The sequence below is a fragment of the Castor canadensis genome, chromosome 16, assembly GCF_047511655.1.
Source record: "Castor canadensis chromosome 16, mCasCan1.hap1v2, whole genome shotgun sequence".
NCBI lineage: Eukaryota > Metazoa > Chordata > Mammalia > Rodentia > Castoridae > Castor > Castor canadensis.
In genome coordinates, this window is record NC_133401.1 from 71,804,620 (window position 1) to 71,820,976 (window position 16,357).

Here is a 16,357-nt window from a genome sequence, read left to right on the forward strand (position 1 = left end):
TTCTATGATTTGTCATTGAACAACTGAAATGCAGTGTATAACTGCAAGTTTTGCATGTGTATTTAGAAGGCTTTGCCTGTCTCTCTTGAGCCTGTGGGCATATTTGTTGCATTTGTAGCTGGGAAGGAGACAGCTTTAAATGAAGGAACAGACTGTAGTTCACAAGGCATTTTTGATTTCCTTTTGAAGGGAATATTAACTTTCCAACTGGTGTCTTGCAGATGGTAATTTGGGCATGGGATAAGAACAGTTGTCCTAATTTCAGTTGATTTTCTCTTGGTATCAGGGAGGCTGTAGTGGAGGTAAGCATGGTTTCATGGTGTTTCAGTGCAAGATTTTAAGGCACTCAGTAGTTCTGTTTTTCCTTTTACCATTGCACATAAAGCACTTAGTAGTTCTGTATTTCCTTCTACTACTGGCACAGACTAGTGGGTGAAGGATTATATTTCCCTTTACTATTTTAAGAGTAACTTGAAAGATAACAAGAAAGCTGGTGCGCCTGTAATTCTAGCTCTTGGGAGGCTGAGATCAGGAGGATGGTAGTTCGAGGTCATCCGGGAATAGTGGAATAATAGTGAGTTCCTGTCTCCAAAATAACCAGAGCAAACTGGACTGGAAGTTTGGCTCAAGCAATAAGCACCTGCTTTGCTAGTATGAAGCCCCAAATTCAAACCCCAATCCCATCAAAAACAAAAAAAGGAGTTATTAGATATACTAACCTAAAATTTTAAAAGTGCCTTCACTTTGAATGTTTTCTTCTAGTTAAATCAAGCCTGTTTTTATGTGTCCCACCAATGGCACTTTGCTGTTACTTGGATATCTTCTTTAGGATTGGTTCATTTTTCAAGGTGAATACAATTACTGAGATGACTTGAATCAACCTCAGCACTGTGTTCTAAAATAAAGCAGTAGGTGGCGCTCATGCACCTCCTGTTAGGAAATTGTTAGTATCAAGTTAGTGTTCAACTCTACGTGGCTCTCACTGATACATGTGTTTTCATTGGCAAGAAACATTCTTTGTCCACAGCCTTGGTCTAATGTGTCTCAAAGTATTGTAGGTGTCCTTGTTTGTTAATGCAGACTGGGTCCCACCCCAGGGATTCTGATGTACTAGGTTTTGTGAGGGACTAGTTCCAGAAATCTGTGTTCTAAACAAGCACTTCCAGGTGATTCTGTTGTGGAGGACTACATTCTGAGAACACTCCTCTCCTCGTAGAATGAAGGATGTACTTTCATTGGAATGTTTTAAGTTGGTGGTAATTGCCACTACTTGCTGGAACCTTTGTTATTTGCCAAGCTCTATGCTAGAGTTTTGTGTTATTCTTCACAAAATGCTGCAAACCTGAGTATTGTTTTGCCACTTTACAAAGGAAAAACTGAAGCACACAGAATTCAGATAACTTATCACAGAGTCACACAGGATGTAAATGTTGGCACTATGATTTAAATTAGGTTTCCAGAGTGACTGGTTCTGCATGCTTATTAAATACACAGATGGGTTTTTGTGTCTCTCCAGTTAATTTATGTCATGGGTAAAAAAGGTATCAGGGCTCAGAGGAATAAGCCAAACTGAAGGATCTTTGGGGGCTTGAGCTCTTGTAGCATAGAGTCACAGAAAAAAACAAAAGACAACATTCATCCTAGTCCTTGCATGCTCCTTAATGAGAAAGAAGACTGAGCAGATCCCTTCCTTTTCTGACTTCCATTTCATTCATTTATAAAGCAAGGCTTAGTGTCCTCTGAGACCAACCTTCAGAATCACTTTAACAGCCAAGTGTGGTGGTGCATTCCTATAATCTCAGCACTTAGAAGGCTGAGATAGGGGATGGAAAGCCTGAGCAAGACCCTGACTCAAAAAGAAAAAGTCACTTGAATTTGTTAAAAAATATAAATTCCTGGGCCCTGCTCCGAGACTTAAGTGAACGAAGATCTCTGGTGTGGGAGACTAGTGCATGTTGGTAAATCACTGCACCAGAGGACCTCTGTGCTCTTACTGCATAGATGCTCCATGATTCTTAGCCTCGTTGACTTCCTCGTATGTGACTAAAATAAACCAGTTGGTGGTGTGAATGCCATAACTATAAATTATACAAATGAAGATAACTGGTTTAATAAGGCTATGGAAACAGGTAAGGAAAAAACTAGCCTTGGATCTTTTGTTTTTAATCTAGGTCCTGCAGATTGAAGCCAGGACCTTGTGTGTTTGCTAAGTATGTGCTCTACTACTGTGCTACGTCCTCAACTCCCTTGATCCTGGATTCTAACGAAAAAACTTTGCACATGAGCTGTGTTAGACTTTGATTGCTATGACAAATACCTGAAATGAACAACATAAGGAAGGATTTCAAAGGTTTCAGTCCATCATGGCAGGGAGGGCTTAGAGCAGTGGACATGATGAACTGGAAGTAGAGCTGTAACAGGAAGGAAGACACCAGGGAAAAATACAGCCCTTGAGGCATATCCCTAGTGTTCTTTGTCCTCCAACCAGACCCCCACCTTCCACAATTCCAGCACTCCCAGTAATCTGTTCAAATACCGAGTCCATCCATGTTTTAAGCCGTTCATTAGTCCTGATCCCTAATGAACCTGATCATTTCTGTAGTGTCCTCACAGGCCACCCAGAGACGTGCTTTTATCAATCTGTTTCTCAGTTCTGTCAAGTTGACAGTCAAGATTAAGCATCACATGATCTGAGTCGGCCTTCATCTGGAGCTCCTGACAGTGCTCTCGCGTGTAGTAATAGCTTGTTACATGTAGCACTTACTACGCACCTGGTACTATTTTAAGCACTTTGGGTACATTATCATACACATTCCAAAGCAGGAGAAAGTGGCATAGGTAACATTATTTCCAAAAATGGGTCCCTCTTTTTAAGGCTCTGACTCAGGTGTAACTGTCCACTATTAGATTTCTATGTGAGAGAGGGTCTGGGTTTTTATTCTTAAACTAACCTACAATGAGTTCTTTTAACATATAATTTAGGATGGACCTGTTACAATACTACATATACTTTGCGTGAAAGATTACAATCTTACATATGCTTTGAAAGAGGAAGTATTTGTAGGTGCAGTAAAGTTTTTTTTTTTTTTTCTTTCCATTGGAGACTTGAATGAATCATTTTCACTTTTGGTCCAAAAAGGCTCATAAAACTTTCACTTTGGGAAGCAAGGGATGGGACGATTATCAGACAAAACAGCATTTCAGAAAAGGCATTAAGTGTGCCAAGAAGGGTTGATTAATATGCACACATGTGGAGAAGTACGTTCTGGGATCATTGTGAGAAAAATTCTAAATCTTCTGAAGGTCATCTATAAATTCCAGCTGTCTACAGTGGACTCCAGGCTAAGAAATCCTTATTTTAATTATTTAACTCTATCTTGCCACTCTTCTTCACCTTTCCCTATATCCGTGCTCTTTGCAAAGTGACTACAGCTTTAAAGAGGAAGAGTCTTTAAATTCAGCTGGCCTTATGACTCTTTAGCAAACAGTGTGTTAGAAGTGACTGAAGCCAATTCTGAGTTTAGGCCTTAGAGGTCTTGTTGCTTCCTCTTTCTTTCTTGGAGCTCTGTTTTGTCTGTATAAATATGCCCAGGCTAATCTGGTAGAGGATGAGAGGCCACAAGGAAGAGAGCTATGGGCCCTAGCTGACAGCCAACCCCTCAGAGAGAGAGAGAGAGAGGCCAGCATACATCAACTGCTGACCCAGCCAGAAATTTAACTACAGAAGCATAGGAACATAGTTGAGATTAGAAAACCCACTACCAACCTATAGACTCATAACCAATAATAACTGCTTATTGTTTAAGCCACTGAGATTTGAGGTGGTCTGTAACACAAAAATACCTGTGTAAGCATTTCAAAGTTTATAACCTACAAATCCTTTCCAGCGGGGAGTGCACCAAGATGGCGCCCCCCGTGGATCTGGAGTTGAAGGCCTTCACAGAACTTCAAGCCAAAGTTATTGACACTCAACAGAAGGTGAAGCTTGCAGACATACAGATTGAACAGCTAAACAGAACAAAAAAGCATGCGCATCTTACAGATACAGAGATTATGGCTTTGGTAGATGAAACTAACATGTATGAAGGTGTAGGAAGAATGTTTATTCTTCAATCCAAGGAGGTAATTCACAATCAGTTGTTAGAGAAACAGAAAATAGCAAAAGAAAAATTTAAAGAACTAGAGCAGAAAAAGTCCTGCCTGGAGCGGAGCGTTAAGGAAGCTGAGGACAACATCCGGGAGATGCTGATGGCACGAAGGACCCAATAGGAGCTTCTAGGTGAAGCTCTTCTTTCCTCCTGACCTCTCTCATTCTTGCAAGAGCTGAGGGGCCTGCGCAGGATAACAGCCCCTCAGCCAAGCCAGATGGATGTTTTACCTGGATGGTCTCACAACCCCACATTCTCTATGTTGCCCTGAGCCCCTTTCAGGCCCCAACCTTGTGTATTTTTCTCTGCCTCTTTCTGTCAGCTGTGCTCCAGGACACTCTGTGCTTGGGGAGAGCTAGGAACTTCAGGGAGAAGGAGGACTGGGCCAGGGCAGATAGGGAAGTTTTGCCTGAGCTGCTGCTAGGCAAGCTGTCAAACCAATAAAAGGCTAAGTCCTAAAAAAAACCCCAAAAAACAAAAAACCAAAAAACCAAAAAACCAAATCCTTTCCAAATAGCTATAAGAATTTAAAAAGTGGATGCTAAGTTATTGCAAAAAAACTTTAATAGATTTTTCCACATAGGAATTATATAGACAACTCTTTGTTTTTGGTAAGTAAAAGGGAGTAAAGAATAGTAAATGACTCACAGAATCTATAAGTGGGCCCAAGAACTAAATTTTTTTTTTTTTTTTGAGAGAAGGTCTCTCTATTTAACCAAGGCTGGCCTCAAACTCCTGCCTGAACCTCACAAGTGCTGGAATTATAGGTGTGTTCAACCATGTTCAACTCAAGAACTAGATTTTAAAGCTACATAGCCAGAAACAATGCAACCAGGGATGACATAGCCAGAAAATACCCCTTCATTCCCACTGTTTTAGTAGAAAGACCACTCATGGTACTGTACACTTGATACCAGGATTTCACCATAGCTGCTCCAACAGGGCTAGGTGCCTGTGTGCCATCTTGATAGGATATATAGTCTCTTAGTCTGTGACTAACTCCTCATTTTGCTCTCTTCCATGTTGGAATCTTGCAGAGGTATAAATAATTGAGTAAGCTAATTTATTTTATCTTCTGCAAGTATCTTACTTAATGGTGAAGCTCTGGTATTTCCCATTAAAGTCAGGTACAAGACAAGTATGCCTACTATCCATGATCACTTAATATTTTCTGAAAGTTTAGTTAAAGCAGTAAGACAAATGAAATAAGCTAAATTTTTTTGGAAAGGAAGAGACATTACTTGTATATAATTGTCTACTTAGCAACCAAAGAAGGTCAACGGAAAAATTATTAGGAGAGTTCTGTAAGGAAATCAGTTATAAAATCAGTGTGAAAAAAAGTCAGTGCTTATCATGTAAAATCAATCATCAAAAACATAACTTTTTTTTTTTTGGCAGTACTGGGGCTTGAACTCAGGGCCTCACACTTGCAAGGGAGGCACTCTATCACTTGAGCCACTCCACCAGCCTTAAAAATACAATTATAAAAAAAAAATCATTAAAAATAAAGACTAGGGCTGGAGGCATAACTCAAGTGATAGAGCACCTGCCTAGCAAGTGCAAACTACTGAGGTCAAACCCCAGTACTGCCAACAAAAGTTTTTTAACTAGACGATATAATTCAAAGGTCATTAGGACGCTTAATAAAGGGATGAAGAAGTTTTGGAAGATTGAGGGGTGACTTACACTGCTAGAAAGATTTATTATTAAAGCAGGATGATTCTGGTATAAGAATAAAAACAACCCACCAGACAGGTTTAAGTATATACATTTGATGTAGGATAAAGATGAAATATAAATTTACTTACATTTTTGCTTAAAAAAGCTGCAAAATGCATCACCCCTATCCTAACAATGACAAAATGAAAGGACAAAATCATTTTTGTTAAGCCCACAACATAGATGAGGTTATTAATCGATTCAAGAGATAGAGAAGGTTACAAGAGAAGCACCACCATTCGAGCAGGTGAGAACAAATTGGCTAAGTTGTAAACTACTGTCGAAATCCACACATGGGTTAATGCGCAAATCTGGGATAACTGAGGTGGCAGGAGGGTTCACATTCAGCTGCAAACTCCTGCAGAGATTCCCCAGAGTGTTCACAAGAAATACTGGAGACTGAGCAAGAGACCGGCCGTCTCCAGTTGATGTCCACGTGCAGGCAGGTAAGTGGCAATCAATTGTTGGGGCACAAAATGCCATGTATCTCTCTAGATTATTTCAGAGGAATCCAAAGCTTTAAGCCACTGCAGTGAGGGCAGCAAGTTCATTCTTCCACTGAGCTCAAAGTAGTCAGTGGATGTGGAAGTGGTGGGAGAGACACATAGCAACATCTTCCCCACTTCCCTGAAAAATGTTCTCCTTAATTCCCTGGACAGTAGAACAAAGCCTCAGGTTTCTGGGATGGCACAGGTTTATTACACCCGGACACAAACAAATCTCAACAAGATGCATGCAAAACATGTAATAAACTCGAGCATTGCTGGGCGCTGGTGACTCACACCTGGAATCCTAGCTGCTGGGGAGACAGAGATCAGGAGGCTTGAGGTTTGAAGCAAATCGTTTGTGAGACCCTGTCTCGAAAAAATCCTGCACAAAAAAGGGCTGACAGAATGACTCAAGTGGTAGAGCACCTGCCTAGCAAGCATGAGGCCCTGAGTTCAAACTCCAGTACCACCAAAAAAATAAAATTGAGCATCCGTTTATGATAAAGCCTTTCAGCAAACTACAGCTTTCTTAGCCTAATAAAGGCTAAAGGTGTCTACCAAAAAACCCGTGGCTAGCATCATGTTTAATGTTGAACAATTGAATCGATAAATGATGGCACATCCATACAATGGAACACTACTCAGAAATAAAGAAGGATGAACTGTGGATGCATACGACAACATGAATGACTCTCACAAGCATTATGTTACATGAAAGAAGCCAAACTCGAAAAGTTATACACTGTAGGATCATATTATGTTGATATTCGAGAAAAGGCAAAACAATAAGGCAGAGAATTGATCAGTGGTTCCCAGCAAGAGGGGGCAGGGATTGGGGCTGGGGATCAACTACAAGAAGGCACCAGAGAATGTTTTTGGGATAATGGAGATTTTCTATTTCTATGTCTTGATGACTCCATGACTGTGCATATTAGTCAAAATTCAGCACTCTTAAAAAGGATTAATTTTTCTGTATGTGAATCATCTCTCAAGGAAAGTGACTTTAAAAAATGGTTCAGACAATAAAGAAATGGGCAAGTGAACTAAACAGAACTTTCTCAAAAGAAGAAATTCAAATGGCCAAAAAACACATGAAAAAATGCTCACCATCTCTAGCAATAAAGGAAATGCAAATTAAAACCACACTAAGATTCCAGCTCACCCCTGTTAGAATAACCATCATCAGCAACACCACCAACAACAGGTGTTGGCAAGGATGCAGGGAAAAAGGAACCCTCTTACACTGTTGGTGGGAATGTAAACTAGTACAACCACTCTGGAAAAAAATTTGGAGGCTACTTAAAAAGCTAAACATTGATCTACCATTTGATCCAGCAATACCACTCTTGGGGATATACCCAAAAGACTGTGACACAGGTTACTCCAGAGGCACCTGCACACCCATGTTTATTGCGGCACTATTCACAATAGCCAAGTTATGGAAACAGCCAAGATGCCCCACCACTGACGAATGGATTAAGAAAATGTGGTATCTATACACAATGGAATTTTATGCAGCCATGAAGAAGAACGAAATGTTATCATTCGCTGGTAAATGGATGGAATTGGAGAACATCATTCTGAGTGAGGTTAGCCTGGCCCAAAAGACCAAAAATCGTATGTTCTCCCTCATATGTGGACATTAGATCAAGGGCAAACACAACAAGGGGATTGGACTTTGAGCACATGATAAAAGCTTTAGCACACAAGGGAGGGGTGAGGATAGGTAAGACACCTAAAAAACTAGCTAGCATTTGTTGCCCTTAACGCAGAGAAACTAAAGCAGATACCTTAAAGCAACTGAGGCCAATAGGAAAAGGGAACCAGGAACTAGAGAAAAGGTTAGTTCGAGAAGAATTAACTTAGAAGGTAACACCCACGCACAGGAAATTAATGTGAGTCAACTCCCTGTATAGCTATCCTTATCTCAACCAGCAAAAACACTTGTTCCTTCCTATTATTGCTTATACTCTCTCTACAACAAAATTAGAAATAAGGGCAAAATAGTTTCTGCTGGGTATTGAGGGGGTGGGGGGGAGAGGGAGGGGGCGGAGTGGGTGGTAAGGGAGGGGGTGGGGGCAGGGGGGAGAAATGACCCAAGCCTTGTATGCACATATGAATAATAAAAAAAAATGGTTCAGAAAGAATCATGCTATAAACAATGCTGAAATAACTGGTATACTATTTGAAGAAAAATAACTTTTGATTTCTTCTATCATATAGTAAGATAAAGTCCAAGTAGATTATAGATATGAATGAAAAAACTATTAAAAAACTCAGAGACAGAAATATAGATGATGACTATGTAGGACATAAAAGCATAAAGCGAAATAAAGCAGTTAGGATACCAGGAGATAACGGGGAGCTGGGCACAGTGGTGCACGCCTGTAACCCCAGCTACTTGGGAGATGGAGACAGGATGATCACAGTTTGAAACAGGTCCAGACAATACATCAAGACCCGACCTGAAAAATAACTAAAGCAAACAGATCTGGGGGCCTGGCTCAAGTGGTAGAGTGCTTGCTCAGCAAGCTTAAGACCCTGAGTTCAATCTTCAGTACTACCAAACCAAACCAAACCAAACAAGAAAGAAAAACAACAAACAAAACCAGAGAGAGAAGACACCCTGAAGAATGCTTCTCTTTTCCCTTCCCTTCCTTCATCTTCCTCTATAATTTGGATGACGGTTACATAGGCATTTGTTTTATGGTTATTCATCACATAGGGCAGTCCTATATGTATTTGCCATACTTTACAATAGAAAAGAAAGGCCAATTTGGGTCCAAATTGCCTGCATTTAAAAAATTTCTTGCATTTACACATGGGTGTGTGTGTAGGCACAGAGAGGATAATTCACTGGTGAAGATGAATTTCTCCTACTTCCCATCCAACCTATCCAATGCTCTACCAGCCAAAGTAGCCTCATGATTTGGCAAACATTAACAGACTAAGTGTTTAAAAATAAGGCTAGTTAAAAAGAATCTAGGTTACAGATATGCGATGTTTAATAAACAACAAATAATTATAGGTGAAATACATCTGAATAGGGTTGGAAAAAGTCCCTTTATAAAGCAAGAGCGGAAGCCATGAAGAAAAAGATAGATATACTCTATCATCTATCTACCATCTATCTACTATCTACCATCTATTTATCATCTATCGATCTAGATGTCTGTCTATCTTTACAGTACTGGGGTTTGAACTCAGGGCCTTGTTCTTGCTAGGCAGGTGCTCTACCAGTTGAGCCACTCCACCAGCCTTTTTTTGTATTGGGTATTTTTAGGATAGGGTCTTGGCAAACTATTTTGCCTGGACTGGCTTTGAACTGTGATCCTCCTGATCTCTGCCTCCCAAATAGGTAGGATTATAGGCGTGAGCTACTGGTGCTCTGCAATGCCTTTTCTTTTACTTTTTCTTTACTTTTTTGCTGGACTGGGTTTTGAACTCAGGGCCTTGAGCTTGCTAGCCAGGCACTCTACCACTTGAGCCATATCCTCAGCCCAGAAGATTTGATATTTGAAGAGATATACCTGGGATTTTGGGTGATAACCCCAGGTGATTTTCATTTTCTGTTTTCTAGGTGGACCTTGGTAATTAGAAAAAAAACAGTAAAATTAAAAATATGTCTCGTTTTGAGGATGGTGAGCAGAACCAGAAGTGGAAGAATATTACCCAGGAGAAATGTGTGCTTTGAGCTCCTCTCATTACTGTGAGTTTTCACATAAATCCTTAAATTTCATAGGTGGAGAGAAAATCAGGGAGAAGAGTTGACTGAAGAACCTTAAGTGGATAGTGGTGGAAATGTGACCTCATTAGAATGTTGAAATGAGATGAGGCTGTGACACAGGCCATTCTTGTATGTTCAGGTTGTAACCTGAGCAAAACTCTTTTCTGACCCAGCCTTGCTCTTCACAGCTGTTAAGCTTCAAAGAAAACTTGGCACAGGACAGGGGACAGATGGAGCACAGTAGGAAGCCTGGGTTAAGTCACACAAGCAAGGGAAGCCCTGATAACCTCTGCCCTGTGATTTACAGTGGGAGGTAGGGAGAGAGTTTATGCTTAAAGCTCACTTGGCTAGGTAGACTTTGTGTCTGAGTTCCCTGTTCTGATGAGGTGTTGGTGCAAAGTGAGAGTATTAAATGCAGCATTTTCCTTAATGATTTCTTTTCCCTTAAGCCAACAGTGCTAATTGTCTGTGTTAATGGAGAGGATAAGGCCCATGACTAAGTGAAATGTACGGAAGTCTACAGCCCTAAAACCTTAGCTTAATTTTTACTCTCCTCTCTGCTCTCTGTTTCATCATTCCAGTAGCCTCCATTGGCTTCAGGACAAAGTTCATATTCCTCATCCTGACATACAAAGACCTGCCTTTCATTCTAGCATCATTGCTCATCACCACATACTCCAAAGATGCCAAACTAGATGTAGTTCTTTGAACACATGGCATGCTGTTGTATGTTTGGGCACTTTATAGTCTTGCCAGTATTGCCAAATACCTACTGTGTGCCAGGCTCTGGACTGAATGTGTTATCTCCCTCCTTACAACAATCCTGTCTAGTAGGATTGAATGTTGTCTCCACTTTATAAATGAGACATCTGAGGGTCAAGAAATGAAATAATTTGCATAGAGTCACATAGCTAGTAATGGCAGAGTCAGAATTTGAATGCAGGTTTAACTCCAAAGCCTGAATTCTTTTTTTTTTGCCATACTGGGTTTTGAACTCAGGGCCTCGCTTACTAGGCAGGCACTCTACCACTTGAGCCACTCCATCAGCCTGTTTTGTATGGGTGTTTTTAAAGATAGTGTCTCACAAAACTGTTTGCCCAGGCTGGCTTCAAACTGTGTTCCTTATGATCTCTACCTCCTGAGAAGCTAGGATTACAGGTGTGAACCACTGGTGCCTGGCACCTGATTTTTTTTGAAAAAATTGTGGTAAAATGGAGATAACATAAAACTTATTCTATTAGCCATTTAAAGTACATAATTCTGTGGTATTAAGTAGAGTTACAGTGTGCTATAGTTATCACTATCATCCGTCTTCAGAACTCTTTAACCTTCCCATCTGAAACTGTGACTCCTATTTCCCTTTCCTGGAATCTGTGACATGTACTACTACAAATCTATCTCTATGGATTTGACTACTCTAAGGATCTCATGTAAATAAATGGAACCATACCAAATTTGTTCTCTTGTGACAGGCTTACTTCAGTTTGAATAATGTCTTCCAAGTTCATCCATGTTGTAGGATGTGTTAGAATTTCTTTTTAAAGGCTGAATTATATTCCATTGTATATTTCTACTACATTTTGTTTACCCATTCCTTCTACCTTTTGGCTGTTGTAAGTAAGCAAATATTTGTTTGAGTAATTGATTCTACTTCTTTTGAGTATTTGCTTGGAAGTGATGTTTCTGAGTCATATGGTAATTCTATGTTTAATTTTTTTTGAGGAACCTTCTGGTTTCTCACCATGGCTGCACCATTATACGTTCCCACCAGCATTGCACTAAGCTTCCAACTTCTCCACAACCTTGAGGACACTTGACCTTTACTTATAATTTTATAGCAGCCATCCTAATGGTGCAAAGCAGTGTCATTGCAGTTTTGATTGTGTTTTTCTAATGATAAATGAAGTTGAGCATCTTTTCATGAAAAAGCCTGAATTCCTAAACTTGGTTTATTTGAAAATTTAAAGTAATAAATATTCCTAGTTTAAAATGTCAGAGAGCAAAGCAGATTTACAGAGAAAAGGAGTAGCACTTACTCCCCACCCCCACCCCTGCCCGGTGTCTCTAATACGGAAGCCAAGTGTCAAGTGCCATTCTTCATTGTTCTTAGGCTGTTTTTTCTCAGAGGACTGGAACAATAGTTTCATAACTATACTACTATCAAAAGTGAAAGAGGTTGCCTGCTTCAAGAAAAATGAAGAGAGCATTTAAAGGAAAATAGTTTTTCAAACTGTTTTAAGCTCACAAGTTGTAGGAACAGCATACGAACTCAGTCATTTCCTTCATAGAGAGATCCCATTAGTTTCACTTACTGTTCCATTAATGCTCCTGATGGCCAAGGATCCCATCCAAATTGTGCACAGCAGCCAGCTGTCCCATCTTTCTAGTTTCTTCTAACCTGGGGCAGTTCTTCAGCCTTTCCTTTGCTTTCATAACCTAGACAGGAGTGAAGATGGTAGGCCAGTCATTTGGTAGACTTTCCCTCAATTTGGTCTTGTTCTGTTTCCTTATGGTAAGACCTGGGTTATACATTCTGGCTGGAATGACACAGATGCCTTCTACTGGGTAGCTTATTATGACTATTTGGTTACTGGTGTTTTTAACTTTGATCACTTACCAGGCTGGCATCTGGCAGGTGTCTCTCTTTTAAAGTTACTCTTTATTCTCTTGTGAGGAGGTATTTTGGGATTATGAAAATATCCCTGTCCTTACCAGCTTTCCATTCACAAGAATTTCACTGATATTTCTTGACTGGATTAATGACTACTATCATGGTTGCCAAGTGGTGATTTTCCAATGTCACCATCATTCCTTCTGCATCTATTAGTTATTTTCCACTATACGCTCTTCTGAGCTCTCTCTTCTTATTTGTCTTTGTTTATTTTGAATCGTATGGATTCATGGTTGCTTACTTTATTCAATGTATTATAATATGCTATTATACTTTTTTGATGTTTAAAATTTCCCAATTTGGCCAGTGGGAGCAATCTCAAATTAGTTACTGTCTCCTTTTGACATTTTTTCTTCATTGAGCATTTTCTTACTTCATGAGACAAAAGATGCCTAAGGCTCATCTTATTCTTTCCCTGGATTCAGCGATTTCAAAATGGTATATTTATTTATAAATAAGACTGCTCCAAAATGTTTAAAATGCAAAACCAGTAAGTTATCCTGTTCCTTTCATGTGCCTATCCCATTGCCTAGGCAGGCAGATTTGAGATTTCACCCTGGCTTATAACTAGGTTTGTTAAGTATCAGTTCCTAAAAAGGAGATGTGTGTATCATGGCCAATTAAGTATTAGCTGTGAACTTGAGCGTCCTTGAGAGGGGCACAAAAGGAGCTAACACCAATCTATACTGCAAACTTGTTGGGTTTCTGCCTCTCATACATTCAGGGGCCTGCCAGCATGGGATCTCTGTCTAGAGACAAAAACAGTTCTTACATATTTCTCTTTAATGATAACAGGAGTGAAAGTATTGTTGTGAAAAGACACTAGGTTTAGACTACACCATATGGCACTTGAGGTGTTCATCACTACAGTTTCTAATGGCTGAACTCAGAATAGCCCGTATTTCTGCACTGATGGAGAATTAGCCACTGAGTGCCAGGAAATACCCATTGTAGCAGCTTTTCAGCCATGTAATTTAAAATAATTACTAATTAAATGAAAATAAAATTGGGTCCATAATAACAATAATAATCACTGTAGCATTGGTCATTACCCAAATACTGTTTGTTGGAGCGTTACCTAGGAAAGATGGCTTGCGAGAGGAAGAACTGTGGAGGAAACCAGCAGCTTGATCATTACTGCTGAGGCGTGGGACTGATTCAGGGTGCTTAGCAACTACAGACCTCATTTTATATTCCATCTATATTGCAATCTCATGGTGTTTCAAAGAATTTGTTCACTAGTACAGAAGGCAGCATGCTTTGAAAACCAAGAGAAGGAACAGCTGTGTGGCACCTGTTAACGGATTTCTATCATCGCAGAAATAACTCAAGAAATGACCTCATCTTGCATGAGTGTCACCCTAACCTTTGTCTCAGGAAAGGTGGGGCCTCTTCGAATGCACATGTCCAACAGGAAGAGGCTCTGAGTGGGCATATAGATTAATGTATATGGAAGAGTTTCAGATCACTGTACAGAGGCTTGTCTGAGTTTCTAAGAAAACAAAAGGTAGCTGGGCACTGGTGGTTCACATCTGTAATCCTAGCTACTCAGGAGGCAGAGATCAGGAGGACAGCTGTTGAAAGTCAGCCCCAGCAAATAGTTGGTGAGACCCTATCTCGAAAATACCCAATATGAAAAATGACTAATGGAGTGGGTCAAGTGGTAGAGCATCTGCCTAGCAAGTGTGAGGCCCTGAGCTCAGTACCACCAAAGAGAGAGAGAGAGAGAGAGAGAGAGAGAGAGAGAGAGAGAGAGAGAGAGAGAGAGAGAGAGAAAAGAGCAAAAGGTAGCAGTTGTTTGGAATAAAGGCAGATTACATTTTCACTGTTTGTGTGACCTAAAAATTTTCATTCTTGTATTTAGTCATTCATTCTCAGTTGCTGGAGTACTTACTATGTGCCATACTGTGTATGTTGGGATTGAATTCGGGGCTTCTGAGGGATCATCCTACCTTCATCTCTTGAGTAGCTGAAATCATAGGTGTGCTCCAAAATACTTGGCCTGGTGCTGGGGATATTAATCAAGGCAGACACTGTTGTTGATTTCAGGAATCTGACAACCTACTGGGTAGGGAGGAATAAAAAGTGTCATGGAGAAAAAGAGGAGTGCTTGAGAGGATAGCAGAGGGACTCAGCAATGTGGCATCTCTGATGCACACTTTGAGAAAGTGCCATTTCTGCTGAGGCTTGAGATCAGGCAACTGATGAAGGGAGAATGTTCCAGGCAAAGGTATTGCACTGTGAAAAGGCCCTGATGACCATGAAAGCTAGGTCGTTTGAGAAACTAAAGAAAGTACAGAGTGTATGGAGAAGCTCTGGATAAGCAAGAATATGCCACAAGTATGAGTGGACCAACCAAGTTCAGAGATAAGGAGGCTTGGAGAGGAGTCCAGATGCAATTCCAAGTGCAATGGGAAGCTGCAGAGCTGGCAGGTGACAGCGTCAGGTTCTATCTGTGAAGGTGCAGGCTGGTTGCTGGTGGGGAACAACCTGTGGGGAGCAGGGCCTGAGTGGATGCAGGGAAACCAGGTAGGAGATCATTTAAGACTTCAAGTTGGAGATGAAGGTCACTTGGACTCAGGAGATGATGGGAAGTAGACTGATTGGACATTCATTTAGACAGTAGAATGGACCTAGGGTGTCAGGAGAGGGAGGGAGGAATCCAGACAGCTTCCAAGGTCGTGGCTTGAACAGTTGAATAGTGAGTGAATAGTTGTGCAGTATGCTCAAGTGGGAACTATCAGATGACAGCTAAATCTAGGGATTAAAATGTTTGGATTTTTAAATAATAAAACATGTATAACATTATATGTATCACTTTAATGATTTCTAGCTATCCCAATTGCATTTTTTTTCTCTCTCACCCCATGTCTCCCCATTCACAATACAGACTAGGCACAGGGCCTGGGCTGATGTGTATATAGGGTAGGTTTATTTTACCTCCACTTTCTATACATAAATGTAAGAACATAGCCTGTTGTAAGCACCAGGAGGTCTCATCACCATTCATCTCCAAACTAGCTTCCTCATACCTAACTGAAACTCTGTACTCGTTGGACTCTAACTTCCCACCCCTTGTCCCCCAGCTCCTGCCAGCCACCATTCTACATTCTTTTCTATGGTTTGGCTGTTTCTGATGCTTCACAGAAGTGGAATCATGGTTGGGTACACTAGCCAGGATTTTAGAGGCAACCTTCTGATCAGTTTGAATCCTATTGGCCAAAGTGTGCAGTGAATTCTGACAGATAATTCATCATGGTGGACCTGCCATGTTTGTTCTTTAGGCTTCCCACTCCTACTATTGTGCCTACTATTTGAGGATGTGAACATTCAGGCATTGGATTCACTTCTAGTGAACAAGTGGCTCTTTACAACTGGTTCTTCCCCTTCTTTTTGGGGTTTTATTTTTGTTTTTCTTTTGGTGGTACTAGGGTTTGAACTCAGGGCTCCACACTTGCAAAGCAGGCACTGTACACTTGAGCCATACCTCCAGCCTCATTCTTCCCCTTCTAATCCATGTCATTGCTCCAGTGACAATTAATGAAGAATAATTAAATATGAGCTACATATAAAAGTGGTAGAAAGCTCCAGAAACAGGGAGTTC

The 16,357-nt window shown here is 40.5% G+C and overlaps 1 non-coding gene and 1 pseudogene across 1 annotated transcript; one reads left to right on the forward strand and one right to left on the reverse strand.

Moving 5' to 3' along the window:
- The first annotated feature begins 3,891 nt into the window (after nt 1–3,891).
- On the forward strand, nt 3,892–4,548 carry LOC109692235 (prefoldin subunit 1 pseudogene; annotated as a pseudogene).
- Nucleotides 4,549–15,618: 11,070 nt separating this feature from the next.
- LOC141418358 (small nucleolar RNA SNORA51) lies at nt 15,619–15,749 on the reverse strand. The gene has a single exon (XR_012443014.1). It is a non-coding gene; the product is annotated as a small nucleolar RNA SNORA51 (small nucleolar RNA).
- Between the last annotated feature and the right edge of the window lie 608 nt (nt 15,750–16,357).